At 39.6% G+C, this 17,900-nt stretch overlaps 1 pseudogene; it reads left to right on the forward strand.

Moving 5' to 3' along the window:
* The window catches only part of LOC139720462 (transcription factor AP-2-alpha-like), a 141,688-nt pseudogene that overhangs the window by 32,432 nt on the left and 91,356 nt on the right, over positions 1-17,900 (forward strand).

Below are 17,900 nucleotides of genomic sequence, written 5' to 3' on the forward strand. Positions count from 1 at the left end.
TGTTAAGGTTGATTTGGGGAAACTTCTGTAAAGCCACTGGGACAGGTTTAATAGGTAGTATTGACCGAAAACATGTGTTAAGTGAAACGCTCAGAGCAACGGTTACTGCAGTGTTGGGTTTTGTCAGAACATGATTTTTAGAGTTGCTTGAACCTATGAAACTGTTGCCCCCCATGGCTGAAGCATTCTAAATATATTTCCGGCTCGGATATCTTCGAGTTCACGGAGGCTCGCTCTATACACGGAAGGTGAAATACTAGGCAGACGAGACAAGTTCGTCCATTAATATGTGTCGGTTGGAGGATTATGGTAATGTGTGGACCTGTTATCGTCCGTGCGTGCGGCTATAAAACACGGCACACGAGTAGGATAGTGTGGGATTGATGTGACCCTGTATAGTGTTAACACACTGAGGTGGGTCACAGGGACTTTATTACCAGTTTATGACTATTACTTTGGTTTGTTTCCTGTGTATTTTCTTTTGCGGCAAGTCTTCCGTAAATGATTATTTCGACAATGTTTTTGTGAAAGTTAGCTCCCTTTTCCCTCTCACTCACATGTTATTAGACAGTAGGAATAGAATAGACACAATTGTAATGTATATATAAATATATGTAAGATCTTAAGTATCAATTATGAATGAAATGTGACGTATTTCTTTACACCATCACAATCATTGTTGTTAAGAATAAAATTAAATTGATTTGGCTACACTATGACCATTTAGAGATATTTTCGCTATGTGAATGATGACAATGAGTTTAAACGTATTTTTGAATGACAACTTATGTAACTTGGAACGAACAACAACATCAACAACACAATGTCCACGTTTGACTCCAACCTCACTGACGTGCCAAAGGTCAAATGTCATATTATTGGAGAGGCCACAATTGCACAGAAGTCATAACGTGGGGGTTATACATTTAGAGTAACCTTCTGTTTTTGTGTAATTAATCTTGGGGAAAAGGTAGGACTAGAGTAGAATAATTCTTTTTTAATGAGTGAGGCGTTAGATCGACAAGATTTTGACACACATCTCGCATGGTTTGGCTATATTTTCAGATACCCACGGATGAACGCTTTTCGAGGTTAGCGCAAGGAGACTATTTCACGAATATGAGGGCGCTATTTCCTGCCAAGGTGAGAGTAAGCACACGAATGTTACTAATAATCATAATCTCGGCGGTGACACCGACTGTCGTGCACCGAATCACGAATTAACAGCATGCAGTAATATCCCTTCAAATCTGGTCTTTCTTCCACAACACGAGCTGGGTACAGGATATGAACAAATCAAAACGAGATCAAAAGGAAGAAAAAAAAACACGCATTAGACCATTCTATATAACCTTTTCATCTACACAGCTGGGTTTTGAATACTAAATGATTCGTTACATTCATCATGTAGTTCACAATCGTCTGCATACTTTACATGTTACAAGAAATAAGGACTGTTTTTGTAAGACCCTGTTATCTGAACAAAACGATTGGACATGAATTTTAATGCAGTTTTGGGGGGTTTTCAGCTTATATCATAACATTGCATGGTATGCCCCCATCTCTATTTGTCTGTCTGCCTGTCTATCTGTTTGTCTATCTGTCTGTCTATCTATCTATCTCTTGTAGAATTGAAATGAATTTGAGTAGATTTTGTAAAAGTCCTTATTCTGAAGTTCTAAAACTATTCATATTGTCGTCTTTTGAAAGTTATAAGATAGAGGATTATTTGACAATGTAATGAACCCATGAGTGAACTGCCTTGATAATTTCTAACAAGAGTGTTTCTCAGATCCTGTTCATACTTCTAAACACTTTCTGTCACCTGCTTTGACGAGGCTTGTTTTAGTTTAGTTTTTTTGACAATAATGGTCAGTGATGGTTTTCAGTGTCTTTTCTACACGATGAATGAAGATTCCGCGATCATGATGATCTCGTACCAACATTCTCGATATCGTGCCAGGTTTTCTGGGTAGTCATGTCGCGAAGGTCGATTTGTCCATCCCGCTCACGATTGCCGAAATTAATGTCTCATCGTGCGAGAACGCGGCTTGTCGCGACGGTTCTTAACGCAGAATACTTGCATATCACTTTCACTGCCAAAATTGAGTTCGGGGATTGACAAGTTACACCTGTATGTTGTCTGTATAGTTTGGTAAGGCGTCACAGATCGTTGTTGATAGAAGTGTGAAGCAGTCGAATGATGACTTTTCATTGGTCAGTTGGTGGTCCGAAACAACAACAAGAACAACAGTCAAACCAAACAGACCGTGAAAAAACCCGATGCAAGTGGATAGGAAAAGACATATGCCGCCATATCATTAAATTTTACTATTATACTGGATTGTTGAATTGAAGAAAAAAAAACGCACTATAAGAATGAAGGGGATTTTTGTTTTAAAATACAGATCGAGCGTACGATCTTAATCTTTGAGAGGAAAAGCGAAAAAAGAAAAATAGAATCTCTGTTAGAAAAGTATTGTTAACCCAACGTTTGTTATAAAGTATAGATATTTAGCAAAACCATAACGGGGAAAAAAAATGATTTTTTTTTTCTCCCTGCTCTTGGCAGCTCAACGTGTAGGCATACCTACTTAAAACTCTTTTCCTAATACTACTCCATCGTTTTTATCAAGACATGTGCTTCTCTTACATAATTATTACAAACACCAACCAGTATAGTGTGATTATTCTTATCTGTTTCTAGCATCTCTTATTCAAATCTAATTTTGTTATTGTAGCTACTTTGTTACTCATTGCGATCTTCTTATTTGTTTTTCTCGGCAACATTTGTCTATTTTTTTCATGAGACAGAGAAGGGTGGCTCCTTTGTAATGGCAACAGTTCTGGAATTACTTACTTTTTGTCTTGAACAATCACCGATCATAACGTAATGTTTGTTTTACAATTTTATCAAAAGCATAAGAGGATTTCTTCATTGTTATTTTCATCTGTTATTGTTGTATTTTCTTCGTTTTTCTCTGTGTGTCCCATCGTCATTCTTTGATAGGTAATAGTTTAATCGAGGTTTAATCGCTGTCAGAGCCAACACTACTATCACCACTGTCGATACTTCTTATCTCCTGATCGTATAATTCTCATCCTGGATGCATCTATTCATATTTCGATAATGAATTGTTTCTTTAGCAGGATAAAAGCAAATAGCATCAAGTGCAGAGGCCACAATGAATATTTCAATTATGATTAGTATAGTACTATGGAAGCGGTGTTCCTTGTATTATGTCCTGGAAGTCGTCAGGCAGCAGCATTCATCAGACCAACAAGTATATCTTTGGTTCTTCCTCTAAACGGATGAAGATAAGATGAAGACAATAATTTGATGTACCTTTGATCAGTAAATAGTTTGACTATAGAGCTACTGTAGTTCCATTGTTTGACCATGGTTTTGCCCAGCAAAACCATTCATGTTCTGACGAAGAACACATCAGGACAAGCGACGACCAGGAAATATGTCTGATATTGTTGTCAAAACAGCGAACACTGTGTCAGGTACTCTGTTTTGTTTTTCCGTAGTACTTATCCGATGTCTATAGTAATTTATGTGAATTTGTGGATGATAATATTATGTAATTTCTCTTGGTATTCGCTTTCTTTCGTTCCGATTATTTAGTGGTATTGTTGAGCTATTTGGTTTAGCAGTTGGCTGGTGCTGATAAAATGTAGAGGGTAAATACATAATATGAATAAATCAAGGCGTGCTTGCATGGCATACACACACACACACACACACACACACACACACACACCCAAAAAAAAACCCCTAGCATTCTTTTCGTAAAATGAATAATTGGACATTCTCAAGAATTGAAGTGTTTTACTGGATGTCAGACATTGTTCACTCACACTTCCACATGTGAAACGGAAATGAGAGTTTTGAGCGAACATACACGCTTGCAAATTCTTTCAAAAGATATAAACATTTTTCCTAATTTTTACGAAGTTCTCCAATGTTTCTCTTGAAGATATTCTTTTTTTGTGTGTGATAAAACTACGCTTATGACATTGATATAACATTGATTATGCTATGGGCAAAACTTGTGATTGGACATGTTCCATCATCTATAATGATATGTCATTTTCCCTCGTTTGACGGTAGAGACGTGTAATCGTTAGCCCGCTTCCCATTATCCATATTTTTTAACCCTCAAACCTTTTTGAGGGACATTACCCCCCCCCCCCTCTTTCTCTCTCTCTTTCTCTTTTTCCCCACCCTCTCCCCTCCCTCCGGCGTGCTCGATCGAGTGTTGTTCCCCTAACCCCGATTTCGGTAGCCAGCTAGTCTCAGAAGAGAACCATAGTTGATGGAGGGGATTTTGGCGAGATCCCCCGGACCACCAACCCGGTACCCACTCTCCGGGACTATCTCGGCCGATGGTATTATTTTTTCACCCGCCTATTGACTAATATAGCATCTGGATCGTTAGTAAGTAATGACAACGACACACGATGGTTGATGGAGTATTCGTGTTCTCTCATCGCCAAAATATTATGCTCCCTCCGATTTGTCGGTAGGTCGTTTACCCCTTGCTAGCTTCTTTTCCATCTTTTTCCCCCTTCGGATTCCTTCCCTTCAAGTTCTACTTCTTCTTTCTCTTCCACTCCTTTATCAGCATCTTCTTATACTTTCTGCTTCCTCCTCCTCATCATCATCATCATCATCGTCGTCATCACCATCATCATCATCATCATCGCCGCCATCATCATCATCATCATCATCATCATCATCATCAGCATTACCATTATCATCATCATCATCATCAGTATTACCATCATTATCATCATTGATCATCATCATCATCATCATCATCACCGTCATCATCACCATTATCATCATCGTTCTTCTTTGTTTTCTTCTGTTAATACCACCTTTCTTCATCTCCCCCCTTTTGTTTTTATTCTTTCGCTTCTACTTCTTCGTTTACTTTCAACAGCTCTGTGGATTCTGTTCCATTCGAAGTTTTTGCATTACCTGGCCTGTGCTTTCTTCTTCGATTTAATGGTCGCACAATCACTATTCCTATTCCTCATCGTCATCGTCGACATCACTATCGCCATCGTTATAAACATCTCTTGCAACAGTAGTAAAAACGACAACCTTGTCGTCATGACTATGGTCATCCAAATCGTCGCCGTCAGAATCATGGCCGTAATCACAGCCATCTCCATGATCATTTTCATCATGTCACCTCATATCATTTCTCTAGGATACTCGTCGTGGGGAGGGGTTGGGGTGTGTTTCAAAATCTATTTAAAAAATGTATAAAGCAAGAAAGAGAAAGCTTGGAAGCATTCGTTCACGAGTTAGAATCACAGTGAATCGTTTGCCTCCTATGAGGGATCCTTCTATCAATAGTGGCGTAATTTAGATTTGTTGGCCCTTAACCCTTTCCTATGCCGATGTGTCAAATGCGCACAAAATTTGCACACATGTCTATGACGGGAGATAAACATGACATTTAAAGGATCAAACAGGTACGTTGAAAAACTGTTCGTATCAACGGATTTAGCTATGTCTTTTCAAATCACATGCCGGCTTGGAGAATTCCCACCTCCAGAGGGCTCTTTGGCCAGTGACTGTGAAGGGTTCTCATTTTCTGGATGTTGTCACCATCATTATAATCATCAGCTAGCAAATTCACTATAGGCTTCGTCAATCAAAATGGTGATCAAAGCGATTTCAATAGTTATTGGGTGTGGTGTTATTTTAGGCTTTAATTATAATATCATCATTTTGACAGCAGTGAAAGAAAAAACAAAACAAAACAAAAACTCCTTTAAAGGGTTGTCGTTGTTGTACCACTGCCATGCTGCATTATACTTTTTGATGACTGTTAGTACATTTCGTGGGAATGTTAAATCGTCCATTAATCTGCACAAATCGTTAGAATCAGGGGTAGGAAACAAACAAAGGGTACGTATGGGAGTGTCTCTGCCATCAAATCTGATACAGCTAGAAAAAAGAGGAATGTATATTATTGTCATGAAAGTCAATGTCAAGGTTTTTTGTTGGAATTGTCCTCACATTTACTTCACAAAAGCTTTCCAGTACGTGCTGGCTCGACCGCCCTACGCCACACAATTCACGGTATGTGGGCACGTAATGACGCAGAGCCCCCACTCGCGTCTTGTCAATGACTCACAAAAAAAAAAAAAAAACAGGGTTGGTTTTGACGCGCCGCAACGAGCACATGAGCAGGCAAATCGACATTCAGAAACAATGAATTAAGTGAGGTATTTGGTTTTCCCCTTCTTCGCTTCTATCTCTGCCCTACATTAGTTGCGCTCACGTTAGCAAGCGGTGTATTTCGATATCAAGAAATGGTAAATGGGTGACGAGAACGAATGCAGCTGATAATGATTTTAGCGAGTTTGTGGACTGACATAAGTGCAAGTGTATCGTGTGTACACGTGTTGTCGCCAGGCCACACCGGTTCATGAAACATTGGTACACGTCAGAAAATTGATGATGCTGTAGTAATGGTGATGATGCTGATGGTATTAATGATGATGATGATGATGATGACCATGGTAATGATGACGATGGTGATGATCATGATGATGATGATGACCATGGTAATGATGACGATGGTGACGACGACGATGATGATGGTGATGATGTTGATGGTAACGATGATGGTGGTAGTGAGGACGCTGATGGTATTGGTAAGGTTGATGATGATGATGATGACGACGATGGTAATGATGATGATTATGATGATGCCGATCCTAATGATGATAATGGCAATGGTAATGATGACGATGACGACGATGATGATGATGGCAATGATTTTGGCTAGTATAAGAATTTTTTTTTTTTTTCAAATGCATATGATCCTATGGGAAACATGTTACAACATTCCATCATGGACATGAGTTTTGAAATTCCATATTTTGTAATGAATGCGACTGGTAGACGCCTTTGGATAATGATATGCAACTAATTGTTAAGAACACAAAATCGTACCATCATGGACCTTCGATACTCCATGATACCACGCAGTCATATTCAGATGCAATCTTCAGGAGCGACGCCAGTGTTTGTGATGGACCAATGGCAAATATCTTCACTCCATGTGTATACTGTCTTCACTACCACGGATAAATCTACAATATCCGTTCAAACAAAGCTTTGCATTGGTTTTGTGTGTATAAGTTGTTATATTGCCAGGGGGCTCGATACCGTCATTGCGTATTGTTCTATACTCGTGCCTGCCAGTAATGAGCGAAGCTTCGATCTGTCATCGCGACAAGTATACCCTTCGCTTGTCCCCCTTTTTGCTGCTACTATTTGAATAATGGCTGTCGCTCTTCCATTCATTCCCAGTGTGTGTGCTGAACCGCAAGTGTTCGTGTGTTTGTGTGTGTATTATTTAACCAGAGACAAATGGCATGAAGTACATTTTTTCGTGTAATTACACACTATTTGATTTGAAGAGGGGAGCTCGCCTGTACGCCCCTTATTACCACACGCACTTGACTCACGTTGGCCACAGTCTGATAACGCCGCGAAAGGCTGCGTCACAACGCTCCCTGGTCGTTCCGCGCGGCCGGCCATGTGCGGCGTAGCAGCACATCAAGACAGTTTGCGGCTTTCGCGAATGTAAACTGTCGCATTCTTTTGATCACGAAATTGAAACAGCGTTATTTTTATCATCCACATGTTTGCATCATCAGCTTTCAAATATTCCTTTGAACATCAAATTTGCAATGTCATGCCCCAGCATGCAGCTCTTCCGTTTCAAGGAACAACCTGTATACGGCATGTTAAATCGAGGCACACACAGAGAGAGAGAGGAAATCCGGTAATAGTCAGTACGCCAACATTAATGGGGGAGTTAAACAATTTATGAATAGCACATGGTATGTCCTACAGCTTAAAAAAAGTACATGAGCTAGCACTCTGCAAGCTGTTATTACTTTCTATTCTAGCTAATTCATAAGGGTATATAGACACAAATCGAGTTGAATTGATAAGCAAGTCCCACACGTGTAACTTCCTTTGAGAATGGCAAAACACATGTTCGGAATGATTTCCTGATACTCAGCGAGGGTCAGTCAAGGACAATGATATGATCATAAGCGATTACCAAAAAACAAACAAAAACAAAAACAAAAAAACAAAAGCAAAAGTTCGTCTCCATGTTTTCTCTCCCCCTTCTCTCTTACATACTCTCCCCCCCCCCCCCCACCGTTCTTTCTGTTTTTGTTGTATTCATGAGAGTTCCGCAGCTCTGTATCATTATCATGCGAGTTTACACAGCCTTTCTGCGACATCTGTAAATTTGCTCAGGCCTGTGTCGTAACACAAGTAACCGGCACTCGAGATCCACTGTACCGCCCTCGCTGTGCCGTGCTCGCCAGATGATAGAGGGCGGTAGTTCGACACAGCAGTCGATATTATGGCGCACCAGGTAACAGCAGGAGAAGTGCCCACGGGTGTTCGGAGCCCGAGTCATGTCCACGTCCCGTCGCTGCTGCTACCGCGGCGGCGAGTAGCTGACTTGAATCTGCGCTCCGTCTACGCGGAATAATAGCAAAGGCCCAGAAATGCTGTTAAGGGAGTACAACTGTACCGCAATGCGATTCAAGAAAGGGAGGTGTTTTGATGTTAGTGTGGGTGTATACATGTATATAAGGGCTTGGGGTGGAGATGGGGAGATGGGGGAGGGGGTAGTGCTTTCTTGACACCCTGCATTTTGTAGATGTGTATCAGCTCTGGTGAAGAGAAACAGAAGCAGACCAAAAAATCCTTCTCACCTTCAACAGTCTTAACAGGGACAGTAGCCACTCACAATGAGTGTCTTGTTCATTGAGGTTGGCATACTTCTGAAATCTTGAGAGAATCAAGAAGTGGAAAACGCGGTAGAAAAAAGAATGAAATAATGGCGGGAGATACACTTTGTAGTGTCGATAGAGTGATCCTTTCCTTTTAACCACTGATGCTATTTTGCAGGAGTACGGAGAGAATGAAATCCGCTGTGAGTGTCGGCTCACTTTTAGTCAGCGCCGCCGCGCCATGCAAACTCAAGTTATGGTGGAATCGGAAATCTCGGCACAACGGATAGAGAGCGCTGCCTAGCAACACAGACTCCATCAAGGGATTAGGGCGGGATTTGTGATTGTCACTGCTCCCTGCTACAGATTCACGCTTCCCATAATCCAGCAGGCGATTAGAGAAAAATAAAAGTGCTATGCAAATATTGTGTGGGGGTTATTTTGGCGAATAAATCTCGTTTCATTAACGATTTTGAAATATCAAAACATGTTATGAACGTTAACCCTATCCACATAGTGCTGTATGATATCTCATTAATATGCATTGATTTGAGATGAAAGCGGCTTAAGTAACCAAGGAAGAACGCGAACAGTAACAATCCACTTCTATTACAGAGCATATAGGGGATTCCCCGCTTTACTTTTACAACCATAGTTTGCAAAACGATCTATTGAATGTTATGTTTGTTATCATCGCGTCAGCGAGTGATAATGTTAGTCACATCGCTATTTGTAAAAAATAAGGAAGAACACCAGTAGTTGATAAACGTCAAAGTAGTACATCCCAACAACATTTGTAATTTTCTACCTTTATTTGCTTCCTTTCTTTCCTTCTTATTTTTTTTTTTGTATTTGCTGCGGAAATACACTGTACAATGAATAAAACAAATGATGAGGATTTTTGGGTTGACTCCGAATAGTTGAGTTTTAACTGCGATGCACGTTTCAAGTCCATGGACATGGTCAATGTCAAGTAGAATGAATTAGATTAAACAATGACAGAAAGGTGACGTCATAATTGCTTGTCACTTGTTGCATGCGCTCCGAATTGTCATTCACAATGCATTCTCTCATAATAATCTATTCATAATCATAGGCCTTTCAGTAATTGTCCTGAGGTGTGTTTTTTTTTTTGCTCCTCTTTTTAAGCGTGGATATCACATTATTATTACTATTCAATGCTTGACAACCAAATGCTTTTTGATGAAAAAAAAAATTGTCTTTGTATAATTTGAGGAAGAACGAGTTAAAAAAAGAGCTGAAGAAAAAGAAGAATGATTTCAGGGAGCAAAACTGTTCAAAGGGCAATTGACCAGTAAATTTCATGTCGTTATCTTCACACTTGAGATGTGTAGGGCCGCAGCCAAATGTACGCGACATGCGAATCGAGGCGAGAATGAATTCATTCTGTGAAAGACGGACCGTAACATGGGATCCCATTCATCTTTGACACCATAATTATTCAGTACGGCAACGACGAGTCATAGTGTTGTCATTTTGTGGGCTCTTTCCGACCCCTGTCTTTCTCTATTTCTCTTCCCCTCTCGTTGCTAATTGCCATGCTATCACTCGGGGACGTGCAAACGGTGCGGTGTGGGACTGGAGAAGAGGGGGCCGGGACAGATGGAAAAAAAAAATGGAGTCAATTCTGCCAAGGGAGGGGGAAAACAACATACACCAGTTCAGTTCTTTTGTTCGGGGAAAGCACGGCAGCCTCGGTGTAAACTGTGTTTTGATGGAACGTATGATCACTTCTCAGGCTTTACTGCCTTACGACAAAAGGTATTTTGGAAATTTGGGGGGATCCACACTTTGTGTCACCCCTACCATTGTCCCCGGGACCAGGCTCGGGTCTCAACTCATTCTCTTCCAAGGCGGGAAATGACCTTGCAGGGCCGTGGGTTTGGAAAAAAAGAATAAAAAAAAAAGAAGAAGTACGGGGCAAAACAAAGCTAAGAACACAAAATGGACACGAAACAATCAGCAACAACAACAGCAAAAGCTATGATAAAAACAACAATAAAAACAGCGAGCTGGATTAGCAATAGTAAGGGTTGTTTCGGGTTGTAGGGACGCGTAAGCATAGCCACCGTCACCTGCCATGCCTGCATATCTCCGGGATACGATGCGGTGGACGTGCAACTCAACAGGTACACTGTTATACACCACGTTCAATAACATATCCACCCATACTTCCAATTGCAGTCGCTACACAATAAAGATAAGTTAATACTCATGATAATTGTACTCATTCGTGTACTTGAATGAACTCAATGTATGTTAGATTGATAGTCTTCCTTTTATTTCCCGTCAACGCAATCACGCAATGTGACCGATTTTTACTGAGACTCTACAAAAACTTTAACCAATTCTCATTACAATTGTACGCGATGATATACATTATTTTAAGGTGTATAGAGGTACCATCACTTAAATTCAAAGAAAAGTTATTGGTAAGCTTGACGTTTTGACCTGGTATAGGTGTAGTCACAATGACATGGGAATATATTAAAATCGATTATTAACTTCGATTTTTTTTTCCGTTTGAACAAGTAGACAAAATAACGTAGATAAATTGCAGCTGATAATGAACAATCAATTTGACTTTCGCCTAAGGGATAACACAGCTACCAGTATATGAAAAGCATAAATATGGTGTGGAATGTTAACAGGTTATGGCACAATGTGCCGTACTTAACTTGATCTACAAATTTCTGGCAGTTAAATGTTGAGTTCACAAACGTGAAATCGTATGAACAAAAAATAGGCAACCAACATATAAAAAAAAATATATATATCAGTGAAGCTCAGAGGAAAACAAGGTATGGCACGACATGATGTGATATGATTTATAGATTATGATTTTGATGTGGTGTATTCCTAATCAGCAAAAATGTTATCAGTATCTTTAAATCACGTGTGTTTAAAACTGTGCATCTAATTGTCGATGTTATAGATATAGTTGTGTAAATCAAAGTTATGGAGGGGTTGATCAACATGTTAGTTTTTATCGACATAAAGAAAGTGGGATATATTATCTGTGGTGCTTCCGAATGTTATGCTTTGAAAGCTACCATAGATTTCACGGCTTGTGGCGATCTCTTATTGCCTGTCGTGTTCCAAAGACTGCCACGGATATTTTAGTCGTGTTATGCCAACAATATGACGCTCAATGTGATTCATCTTGACACGTTGAATATAGGGTTGCGTTTCTCATATCCATGTTTTTGACCCCTCCCTAAACTAAAGAGTGAAAAAAAATCACATACACTATTTCTCAAATAAATAATTGTTCTTATAACGGGTCATGTTTGTTTCTCTTCGTGCTGGCAGCATATTCTTTCTGCCTTCAGGGGAGATGTGAATTATGGCTTTATTTGCCAGCAAACACCAGGATGTTTCACATATAATTTAGGTCTCTTGTCAATTGTCGTAGCTGGCAGAGCCACAACCCCACCTTCCCCGAGACCTGCTCGACGAAATCCTTGTTGTTGCGCTCGGTTGCAAAATAGATATCTCGATGTATGGATTGACTTCACGCTAGCCCATTTTTAGACAAATCGTATCCACAAAGGCAGTAATTAGACCCACATTGCATCAAGAGCTTTTCCAATAATTAGAGACCGGTGTCTTGTCGCGTAAGAGAAGTGTGAATACCTGTGGAATAGAAATAAGGAGAGTTTGTTATTTAGTGCGCTGGGAACTTGTTTAAGGGTAACGTCTCTCTGAGATGATCTAAAGCACCTGGACAAAAATGGGAGAAGAAAAGGAAAGAAAGACAAACAAGAAGAGAGAGAGAGAGAGAGAGAGAGAGAGAGAGATATGGAGTTAGAGAGGATAAACACCAAGTAGAAAGCTAAATTGGGGTTGACGTAGAAAGCACACTTAATTGACCATAGTTGCCGCTTGGACAACGAGCAAAATACATACGCATGCAAGAGACAAAAAAGGTGGTAATAACCTGCGCTAGTTTGCCTATACGTATTGAATATTTGAAGAAGCACGAGGCTATACAGGAAGCGACGTAGCTGGCATTTTGACAAGGCGTGCTGTTATGCCGCTGTGTCTACATCCACGGCGACTATTACAGAGGGACCTACTCGCCAATTATCACTACGGGACCGCGAAGAGGTGCACGCGCCGGAGCAGCGGGGAAGCTGGGCAGTGCCATTCTGAACGACAGCTCGGCCCTATCGCCCACAATTTACAGACGCTTTGGCACTTGATGAAGAAACCACAGGTTGCCGACCCGTATGCACGTCCGTTATATCGTAAATTACCTGCTTTATTTCCTCAAAGTGCTTTGAATCTTCGTGACTTTCTCGTTTGTAGTGGCCAGCGACAATGATTCTGTCCTTGGCGCATCAAAAGGAGAGACATCTATAAAATGAAGGGAAGTCAATTGGTCAACATCTATTACTGAAATGAACTACTGAGTGCCGACACTTACACGACTGTTATCTGAAAGATGCAAATACATTCCAGTCATTGAAGTCTTTCATCAATTTCTGTATTCCTTCTATTAAAATGATGCCATCCTTCGCTGATATTTCTAAGAGTAAGAAGTATTGAACTACTTGTAGCAATTTCGTCAAACTTCAACTTTTCATAGTTATTTGGTTAGGCCGCTATCCCAAGGGCGTACGTGGAGTTGCATGGTTGATGCATGCGCTTTCATGATTGTGTGACACATACATATTCGATCAAAAAAAGCATAATCGACTTCCGTCGAAGCAATTTATGGATATCGTATAAAAATCTATGATAACTTTCAATCTTTATTCAACACCTTGATCTCTTGATGATCCTGTAAACATCTGAACAAGGAAAGAACAACTATTGATATAACATAGTTATGATTATTCCAACCTTCCGACACTCCTACGTGCATTTGTTTAAGTTTTGAAGGTTTGTTAAAATGCCCTTTATAGTTGTTGGTTGTCCAAACCAGATATCAATTCGGCAAAAAAAAAAAAAAAAAAATCATAGCTAGCTTGTCACCCCTTTACGAAATTTCTCCAGCAGTGACAGAATCAGAATGCCGAATAGCTTCGGACATTCACTGCCTACCCATCGCTGTCGCACCACGCTGAGCTGAGGATCCAGTGTCTTCTTTCATTGTTATTATTCGAGTAGCACTGTCATGATACCAGCTGTGAAATCTTGTCATCTTCTTTCAATTTGTATCTTTTTCAATGACCTGCTTGATAATTCACAGACAATTCCTTAATATAACGCTATTTTTTTCAACACAATGACAGTATTTAACCATTATCCCATAGTATGAATTTATGAATTTATTTTGATTCATTCTTGGATGCACACGATATACAAAATACGTCGCATCCCATTCTCATATCATCAAAAATGACATGGTTGTCACCATATTGAGTCCAGTTTGCTGGTTTTATCCATATACATGATTATGATTTTATCAAGAACAACGTCTTTGTTTAAATTTGAGGGAAACACAGTGTTATGCCACGTCCGTATACACCCATGGTATCTCTTCTCTTCTTCGCGGGGCACAATATGCTTGATTGCTACCATTTGCTGACTATTAAGGTATGATTATCTCCGACATTTCTTGCACAGGCACCGCGTCGTCTATATCTGGGATCAGAAACAATTGTATAGTGACAAAGGCATGATGAGGGCGCTTCGCCTGGATGACATAACGGAGGCGGCATGTGTGTTATGACTGAAGATACACCTATTAAACCTCATCGAGTGTTATAGGCGAGGGTCCAATAGCCTTCATGAACACACATCGTGAATCATTGCACAGCCACAAAGTACTTAAAAATTAATGCCATTTTTTTTTGTGGATTGTTTGTTTGTTTGTTGTCTGAGCATGAGTCGCCGAGCAGCGTTTGAGTGCTCTCCCATTGAGCATGTTGTACCAGCAATGAGGGTAAGAGAATCAGGCTAGGGTTTTTTTTGAATTGAATAATCAGTGTTTCATTAGCTATTCCGACAAGCCGTTGTGGATTGTAGAAAATCACTCTCGATCGTTTGTAGTTTTGAGGCGGATGTTATGGTGACTAAGAAGAAGGCGAAATGGTGAGGCACAGTCTGGTGTAATGAGTCACCCTCCCCTCTTTCTCTGTTGTCACGATGGCGAAGAGGAGACGCGGGTCAGGAAAGGCGTCGGCATCGGCTACATATCTCAACACTCAACTCTGAGGTTGTTTGCTTTTTATTGCTTTCATTCTTTGTCATTGCTCATCCTGCCTTTGTTTAAGGTTGGATTTATTTCCTTATCATGCAAAATATGTTGTTGTTGTTGTTGTTGTTGTTGTTGTTGTTGATGTTGTCTGTCTGTCTCTGCTTGTTGTCGTAGTAAAAGGTTAACCTTATTTGCAGAAGTCGGGTTTCGGTTGAAACAAAAGAAGTCTGTGTCGGAAGAATTTGAAGTCAAAAGTTAAATTGCTTTTTTTTTCCTTTACCAATCCGCCACGGCGGTGATCATTTGCAAAGTCAAAATTGCAAAAAAAAAAAATACATAACGTGGAAAAATAAACAAGAAATGAAGAGCACTGGTGGTGGGTTATACATGTCTCATTTGCCTCTATATAATGGAGCACTAGCAAAAAATATTTCGCGAGCCTAGTCAATTAATGATTTAATGGTATGAATCTTTAGAGTGTTGGCGAAATTATTCATACATGGGCAAAAGTAAGACATTTTAGATAATGTGCAATGGATTGAAAAATTACTTTTTCGTCAATTCCATGTCATAGGGAATGGATTTACTTTGATTTACTCAAATTTGTTTTCCGTCGAGTAACAGTATTGTAAACTGGAAAACATAGTGCAGGGAGCTAGAAAGCCGAAAAAAGAATTATGTCTATGAGCTCTAATTTTCTAGTACTTAATGCTGTCACAGCTTCAACAGGAAATAAAAGAGAAACAAGATGGATGGTTAATATACATGTATCTATTGTGCTTCTTTCGTGATAGACAATTCTCAGGTTAACATATTAAGCCATTCCCCTTCGAGAATCTCAAATCTCCTCAAACCTTGCCCTGGGATTGATCGGGTGTCCGTAGTCAGTGGGTTAATATTTGTGAATGTCACTCTCGAGGCATTCACTTAGAAAAGGAAGATGTTCGTGCGATTTGTTCAGAGTAAGGCTTCCTGATGGTCCTTATTTGGTATAATGTAGTGTAATATCTCTATACCAGGTGGAATCGTTCCTGCTTTCATACTGGAGAGATCGCTGCATGCTTAATGCACAGTTTGCACAAACAGGTGTTAATTTGCTAGACTCATTAACTGTACTTGTAGATTTGGAAAGGAACACACGCGTCATCAGTGTTTAGAGATAGATAGATAGATAGATAGATAGATAGATAGATAGATAGATAGATAGATAGATAGATAGATAGATAGATAGATAGATGGATAAATATGTAGATAGATAGATAGATAGATGGATGGATAGATAGATAGATAGATAGATAGATAGATAGATAGTAAACAAATAGAAAAATAAATACATAAACAGATAAAAAGATGAATAGATGAATAGATATAAAGACAAATAGATAGATATGTAGATGGCTGAATAGATAAATGCGTAGATAGTCGGATGAATAGATAGATATAGGGAGAGGTATGGCGGTGTTTATTCTGATTTTCCAGTATGATTACACAAGGTCAAAAATTTAAGGCGCTTATTTTGCTCTTAACATGCTTAATGTGATCGATCGGTGACGACATAATATTCATCAAACTTACATAGGGAACGCAAATATTTCATGGGACAGTATATATTGATATTTAGTCAACACTATGAGTAAACTCGGCAGACTTTGATTATGTCTTTTTTGTATATCTAACACTGTGTATGATCACCGTCGGATACCATGAAAGTAGTTTGTGTCAACCTATAGACACGGTACAATCAATGCGTCTTTGTGCTGAGGGAAAGGAATTCCCCGAAAACATCTTTCCGTATAAAGCGAGAACTGGCTCGATCAACTAACACTCTCAAGACTCAGTGTCTGTTTTTGAGACACTCGTCGTATTATATATGCTTATACTGGAAATGTTTAATATCAAGCAGTCTCTCTTTTTTTTTTCAGTGTTACAGATTTTCACATTGTCTGCATGATCAGCTGTAGCCCGTGTTACGTGAGATATCACAGCTATCCGTAGATGTAGGGATTTCTATTTGAAGAAGTGAAATGGAGAACCTAATGAAAATCACTCTGACCTTTGATTCTCTTCACCCAGTTAAAACAACGACTTCCGAGGGTAGGGATAGGTAAGGTGGGGGACACTAGGGTGGGGTAGGGGACTTTAAAGGGATGATGTAGTTTTGTGGTTGAGACAGGTTTGGTTGTGAGATAATGATAAATCTTTTATGAAATAGGTAGGAAAAAGCGTAAAACTCTACGAGGAATTCAAAGTTTATGTGATGAAACTTGGATTTGAAATGGCTGACATATCCAAAACAAAGCGATCCTATTTAGAATCTCTTTGTTTTATTAAAGTTTGGGATATCTCAGGCACTTTAAGACAAACAAATAAACTTTGAATTCCTCTTAGAATTGTATGCTCCTTAACATGTCATCAGTGGTTTCTGAGTATCTTGCAAAAAGTTAAAAGCTTCATCCTCATCTCAACCAACACTATTCTATCCATTTAAGGTTGTCACGGGCATCGTTGGCAGTTGGGGCCCTCCACAACGGACCAAAATAGAATAAAGGAAACGAAAGAAAGCAAAATAAAAATTGTTCTAGAATGGGGTGCAAGTGAAACGCGTTTACTATGCAACCTGGAGCAGGCGTATACTTGGTGGTGCGTTTTAATAGGACTATCGTTACTGTTGAATGTTGCGTTTGAATTATCATTGTAATGTGTCAAGACTACTGGCAATATTACCACTAGGTCACACACCAACACAATATTAGCACGAATGGACAGTAGAAAGAATGAGCAAGGAGGTATAGTCATATCTCTTTTGTATGAGACCAAGCATGGGAATATATTCAAGTTTCCAAATTTAAACAGCTCAAGGAGGGAATAGGTTACCCCAGATTTTCAAAGCATTGACTGGTTGGTTATTATGAGATACAGAGTGTGAATTTAAAGG

Source organism: Diadema antillarum, unplaced genomic scaffold (assembly GCF_040938485.1).
Source record: "Diadema antillarum isolate AM-2024a unplaced genomic scaffold, OU_Dant_1.0 scf00000128, whole genome shotgun sequence".
NCBI classification, from domain to species: Eukaryota; Metazoa; Echinodermata; class Echinoidea; order Diadematoida; family Diadematidae; genus Diadema; species Diadema antillarum.